The following is a 7,500-nucleotide window of genomic DNA, read 5'->3' as shown; positions in this document are numbered from 1 at the left end:
GCCAATTTACCAATATGAAAATCAATTTTTAGTAGAAATGAAGGGAACAATATACGATTCAAATACTCTTGTACATTTTAGGGTTAAATTAGCGGTTAGGATGTCTCAGGTTGTTGAAGGACCAACAGAAACCAACAGCATAGAATATGGAAAAGAAGTACCCGTAAATATACGTAAATAGCCGACATTCTTTAATTATTTGTTCCCCGGGGGTTATTTTTGTTTCGTCACTTTTCCCAGTTGTACCTTAGCAGTGTTAGCATAATGTTTTTTTCTATATTTGATATATAGAAAAAAAACCCAGTTTATTCACATTTTACAGAAATATGTGATCTGCAATCAAAATTAATCTGAACTACCGGGTTTGAAGGAGTATACATCAAAGAAAAATCTACGAAAAGCACCTGAAATTCGTTTGACACAAGTAAAAGATGTTTTCAAAGATATCACAAAATATATTTTGTCTTCAGCTGCAAAAGATCCTATCAAAATTTATTCTCACAGTGACTAACAAGAGGAACTCTGATGTTAATTAAAGCACCAAAGATAAGGTCATTCGAACCACGAGCTAAAACTTATTATGCCCCACCCAAAGAAACACGATCATCTTCAGATCTGCCAAAATCTAATTCTAAAGGTATACTTTATGAAAGACATATTTTCTCCCCTCACAAATCGGAACGATGTAAGAGCGGTCAATGCAGTCCAATGCTGCTGTAATTCCTGATGCTGCAAAGAGATTTCCGGAATTTAAACAACGCCAAAGAATGCTATCTTAGCAATCGAGGACCTGGTCGGAATCGAGGCTAAGTATCATAATTTATGCAAACGACAATAATTTGTTTTACGTAGAAATTATTTCTACGTAACACAGCTCAGAAATAGCCAGTTAGTAATCCATCAAATAGAAAATTCCATGAAGTAGCCTTTGCCAGTCTACCAAGTTTTATTACAACTGACGTAATTGAGAGGAACAAACCGAAATATATATATATCCCAACTAATGGAGTTATACAAGGAGGTATTTATTGGTGCAGGAGGCTTCTGGCATGACCTTGATTTGTACACTCGTCAAACTGAAACACTGAAAAGCAAATTTGGTGATAAAATAAAAATAGGTGAAAAATAAAAGTTGGTAAAGAATGAAATCATAAAGGAAACTTCGTCTTTAACAGCGACATTAAATTTGATGATGCAAAATCCAAACTCTTGAGTACAATTCCCCATCATGAAAATGTTAGAAGAGCGGCCATGGTGTTAAGATCTGACATACTGAGTATGTCAAAAGCAAGTTACCTGTCGCGACATCCATTGAAAGGTTAAAATCATCGGCTCCTGATAATTTTTTCAAGCACTTGACAATGGGACAACGGGCTTCCATCTGATGTGAATGATAGTGTACGGAGGAAAGCAACTGCACTGGCATCTCATGCCAACTACGCATGGACCTGTCCGTCCCTGGAAGAATACATGCTTTGGATTAGTGGCTAACGTCAGTGCTTGGATCTAAGACTGCACTTAGAATTCTGAATCGACATGGCCATGCAGTGAGCTATGATGAGTGCAAGCGGTGAAAATCAGAAATTGCATACTCTTGCAGCCTCAAGAAACCAAGAAATTCCCCTGCTGTTAAGCTGTGTCAGTTTTTAGCCACAGGTTGGTTAGTTTGTTTGACCTCAAACATTACATTTATTGACTTCAGCCAGGAAGTATATGATTTCATAGTTGTTGTTTGTTTGTTACTACAATTCGTCAAAATGTTATTGATAGAATTAGATAAAATTTTCAGAATATCTCGGCAATGATAAAAGGAACAACATTTATCTGGTCATCCGCATCTATAGAGAAATCCAATGAGTTGTTAGGACGTATGATGTTGATTTGTACTCATTTAGCTGCAATAATTTTTTGCTCTTAATCGTCCTAACTATGCTAAGTGAGGTACATGGTTTCTGTCAAAAATGCAAAGGCTGGATCCCTCAGTATTGGATGTATTGAAGGCAGGTGCATTTTCAACCAAACGAAGTAAGAACTCTTATTCAAGATCATCAATTGACATCAAACTAGAGCAGACTGTGAACTGTGACGCTGTCTCATCATCAACCGGCATTACACATTTTGGAAATTCAGATACAATATTCATTTGATGGTGTGTTACGCTTACACAAAGAAGTCTTGCTGTTTCTGAACTGACGGCAATTAGTGGCAGCGTACCAGGAGAGGCTCCAATGAAGCAGAGGACTCTACATCGAATTAGGCGGGATGACAGGGACGTGAAGACTTTTCATGATACTGTGGAGGTAACGTGCAACCCATTTGACATTAATTCACCTCTTCAATTAGTCATACTGACAAATGGAAAAATTGCAGACCAGGCTACCACAGATTATTTGACTGGAACACTAACTCATGGGCCACGTTGAAGGAACAGTTTCTTGCCGAATGTACAGAAAGCAACGTTGGAATGCTGAAAAGGATCAAGCAGGTTAAGGTACAGAATTTTGTAGCTGAAAATCTTAGACCAAGGACCACCAAGGAGAAAAAGGCCCTTTCAGCTGCAAAGGTGTCCGAGACGTATTGTTCACTTGCTGACAAAGGGAAAAATGTAGTCTTCAAAACATCCTCAAATTCCCAATAACAGAAGTTCCGCTTTCATTGGCCTACCTATGCAGAGGACACACCAACAAAACCCAAAAAAGGCAATTTTACCAGAATTAATGTTTTTCATTACATTTCCAATAACGAATACTAACGAGAAACAGAAAAAATAATCTGATAATACCTACAAAACACTACACACTTCTCAAAATCTTCCATCACCTGACTTTGTATAAGTTTGGTAGTTCTTGTTGTTGCCGCATGGAGCCAGTGCAAATGAAATATCGGCCTAGAGGGGGCCACTTTGAGTTTTCTGTCCAACCAAACCGTCAGCTGAAAGTTTCTGTCATTTGTGTTTTTTTAACAATACAGGACCTAATCTTCAGTTTGGATGCAGTTTTATTCATTCCTCTTTTCACTTGAACTAACGTGTTTTCCCGACCTCCTAAAACCCTTCTGTCTATGGCAGGCATAAACTTCTGTCATTGTTAGTGCTGTGTACCCAAGCACATGACAGATACAAAAGTCCTGTTTTTTTTTTTCCATTCCTCTCAAAACATGAATATCCGTGAAGTTTGTCCTTCTAAAATAGGTCCCACGACTAGTACTATCAGGCTGAAGCTCGGCAGAAGTTCATTTCTTTCAAAGGGGATGTTGGACCAGTAGTTTAAAAGCATTTATATTTACTCCTCTTCTCACTTGAATAAATTGAGCTAGCTACCGGACTAAGAGAGAGAGAGAGAGAGAGAGAGAGAGAGAGAGAGAGAGAGAGAGAGAGAGGGCTCTGTGAACCTCTCCTAACCAAACGCTATTCGCTTCAGCGGATCAAAAGCACCCATCTAGGCCTGCGTGTATCCAGGTCCTACTTATATATATATATATATATATATATTAATATATATATATTATATATATATATATATATATATATATATACATATATTTATATATATATATATATATATATATATATAATATATATATATATATATATTATATTATATATAAGTAGGACCTGGATACACGCAGGCCTAGGTGGGTACTTATATATATATATATATATATATATATATATATATATATATATATATATATATATATATATATATATATATAACACGTTAGTTCAAGTGAAAAGAGGAATGGATAAAACTGAATCCAAACTGAAGATTAGGCCCTGTATTGTTAAAAAACGCAAATGACAGAAACTTTCAGCTGATAGTTTGGCTCCATGCGGCAATAACAAGAACTACAAAACTTATACAAAGACAGGTGATGGAAGATTTTGAGAAGTGTGTAGTGTTTTGTAGGTATTATCATATTATTTTTTATGTTTTTCGTTAATATTCGTTACCCTACAGCTCGTTCGGGTTGCCTCACGTCCCTCAGAGAGAGAGAGAGAGAGAGAGAGAGAGAGAGAGAGAGAGAGAGAGAGAGAGTGAATCAGGTACTAAATCTTGGCTAAAACGCTTAAGGCAGAAAGAACTAGAAGTTGAATTTTTTGTGGGATATCAAATAAGGAAAATGAATAATCAAATGGCCCAAGGTTCCTATATATACATTCGTATGAAATGTTTTTTTACCGGAGAGATTTGATTTTGGTGGAAAATCTCTCTCTGAGAGAGAAAGAGTGGGTTGAATATTCATCGCTTACTTATTCAAATATAAACTAATTCGACATGGCTTCCGACCGTGACCTTCATGTATAAACTTGATTACTTTATCGATTTCTTTCAACTGCTTCGCTTCTCTGGGGCTTTTCCACAATAAATCGCTCACTCGAACTGAGATACCCTACCTAGGAAACTTTAACTAATGACTCATTTCACTTTTATAAAACACTCATTCTGACTGAAATTCCCTCTTTGGAAAACGTTAAGAAATAAGTCATTCTGTTGTTATCGGATGGAAAAATACTGTCGAAAAATAAGAGCTTTCATTAATAACTCATGCACAGAATTTTCCTAAAACAATAACCAACTTTTTTTGAAAATTGCTCTTGAAAAAATAATCTTGCAGAAGAAACATAGACGTTGCATTGTCTCTATGTCGAAAAAACACGGGCTTATGTTGGATTATAAAAATAGTCAGATTTTTATAATCTGACTTTTTATAAAATATTTAGTGAAAAATTACGAAACCTATATTTTAATATTTTGTGAAAATTTATGAAACCTATGTTCTAATATTTAGTGAAAAAGTATGAAACGTATGTTTAATATTTAGTGAAAAATTATGTAACGTATGTTTTAATATTTAGTGAAAAATTATGAAACCTGTATTTTAATATTTAGTGAAAAATTATGAAAGCTATGTTGTGATATTTAGTGAAAATTTATGAAACCCATGGTGTAATATTTAGTGAAAAATTATGAAAGCTATGTTTTAATATTTAGTGAAAAATTATGTAACTTATGTTTTAATATTTAGTGAAAAATTATGAAAGCCATGTTCTAATATTTAGTGAAAAATTATGAAAGCTATGTTTTGATATTTAGTGAAAATTTATGAAACCCATGTTGTAATATTTAGTGAAAAATTATGAAAGCTATGTTTTAATATTTAGTGAAAAATTATGAAACCTATGTTTTAATATTCAGTGAAAAATTATGAAAACCTATGTTTTAATATTTAGTGAAAAATTATGAAATCTATGTTTTAATTTTTAGTGAAAAATTATGAAACGTATGTTTTAATATTTAGTGAAAAATTATGAAACGTATGTTTTAATATTTAGTGACAAATTATGAAATCTATGTTTTAATATTTAGTGAAAAATTATGAAACCTGTTTTAATATTTAGTAAAAAATTATGAAACGTATGTTTTAATATTTAATGAAAAATTATGAAATCTATGTTTTTAATATTTAGTGAAAAATTATGAAACGTATTTTTTAATATTTAGTGAAAAATTATGAAAGCTATGTTTTGATATTTATTGAAAATTCATGAAACCCATGTTGTAATATTTAGTGAAAAATTATGAAAGCTATGTTTTAATATTTAGTGAAAAATTAAGAAAGCTATGTTTTAATATTTAGTGAAAAATTATGAAACGTATGTTTTAATATTTAGTGAAAAATTATGAAAGCTATGTTTCAATATTTAGTGAAAAATTATGAAAACTATATTTTAACATTTAGTGAAAAATTATGAAACCTATTTTAATATTTAGTGAATAAGTGAAGTCAATTTTCATGTTTACAGGCTTTATATTCTTTTTCTCCATAAAAAAAATAAAAGAAAGTGAAGAACTGCACAAAAGGGGAGAAGCAAAAATACATCGCAAAGGAAGCAGTGGTTTTAAAACTTAACAGAGAGAACGTTTCGAAAAAATAAAAGATAAAGAATTAATATTTACCTCTCTCTTTCTCACTTCACGGCGTTCTGATAAATCTACTTTCCTTTTTAAGATGAGGACATGTTTCATATTCAAATCACAATGTCCTTGTCAAATGAGTTACTATGATTACCAATAGTAATACAGAAAAATTGCTGTAGTGAAGTAAATAAAATTATGGCTCTCATTTATTGTTCACGAAAATTGCCGTGAAAACTGGAGAAGAGAGAGAGAGAGAGAGAGAGAGAGAGAGATTTAGGTGAAGAGGGATGAACAGCATTCAAGTGAATTTTTCTTATTGACCTTTAATTCAGATTTCTAATTACCTCTCTCTCTCTCTCTCTCACTCTCTCTCTCTCTCTCTTCTAATGACTTGCAAATTACCCAACTACAATAAATTAGATGCATAAAACAAATCTACAGAAACCGCGAGTACGCGTCCCAGTGATAAAAGAAAAACAAAACCAAATTAAGAAAATTGTTCATATCACGAAAACCCAACGAGTCGTCCAGAAAGCTTTTGCAGCAAAGCGTGATAACACGATTTTCCACCTCCGTGAATAGTAAGACGGAGATGAAAGAATGACGATAACCAGGCGTGAACCATGAAATATTACACTTTTCTCATTTTCCATAGAATGAAATGTCGTTTTGACGCTGTCAGTGGTGTGCCGTTAATTCTGACATAACCTTCGTGCGGGACGATCGTCTTTGAAATGGACGTGATTGCTACACTTACAATAACAAAAAGTGAAGTATATCTTAGTTCAACCAGACCACTGAGCTGATTATCAGTTCTCCTAGGGCTGACCCAAAGGTTTAGATATTTCTACTTGGCTAGATCTTTTCAATTTCTTTCCATGATTTATTATTAATCGTAGATCCCAAAGCTAGAACTGAAAATGACCAGGATGGTATCTTGGACATATGAAATTGTTCAAATGGAATATTAAAGGCCGCATGAAAAGAATAAGTACTTTGCAACAAGGGGATAAATGGAAAGGCATTTTATCTTGATCATTCCATATAGGTGAAAGCTGTTCATCAGAAAGGTTTGGCGCAACTCAAGAAAGATCATTTAAAAAGGGACGACGTGTACTATGGTTATGATTGAAGGTGGAACCTCAGTGCATAGCATAGAAGGATGACGTCTGTGTAGAGGAATTGTAACTAGGGTTTTAAATGATGGTGGAATTGCAGTACATTTAAGGAATAATATTGTGTTGTGGAATTGTAACTGTCAATTCAGGCAAGGCAAAGTGACCTACCAAACTTGATATGAAATTTAAAGATATGGATTAATTGGAAAAATGTAGAAACTAATTTTTAATAAAAAAAAAAAAAAAAAAAATGAGAATTTGAGTGTATAGAAAAATTGTCCGAAGTAGCCTGTTCAGTAATGAATATGGTACTGACTGATGTTTAAATGAGAAGGCACTTCCTCTCAGGAGAAAGAGTTTATTGATTACAATAATAATAATAATAATAATAATAATAATAATAATGATAATTAATAATGATAATAATATAATAATAATAGATACTATAGTAGATTCACATC

Source organism: Macrobrachium nipponense, chromosome 32 (genome assembly GCF_015104395.2).
Source record: "Macrobrachium nipponense isolate FS-2020 chromosome 32, ASM1510439v2, whole genome shotgun sequence".
NCBI lineage: Eukaryota > Metazoa > Arthropoda > Malacostraca > Decapoda > Palaemonidae > Macrobrachium > Macrobrachium nipponense.
The sequence above is the reverse complement of the archived record's forward strand: the minus strand, read 5'-3'. Positions refer to the sequence as shown.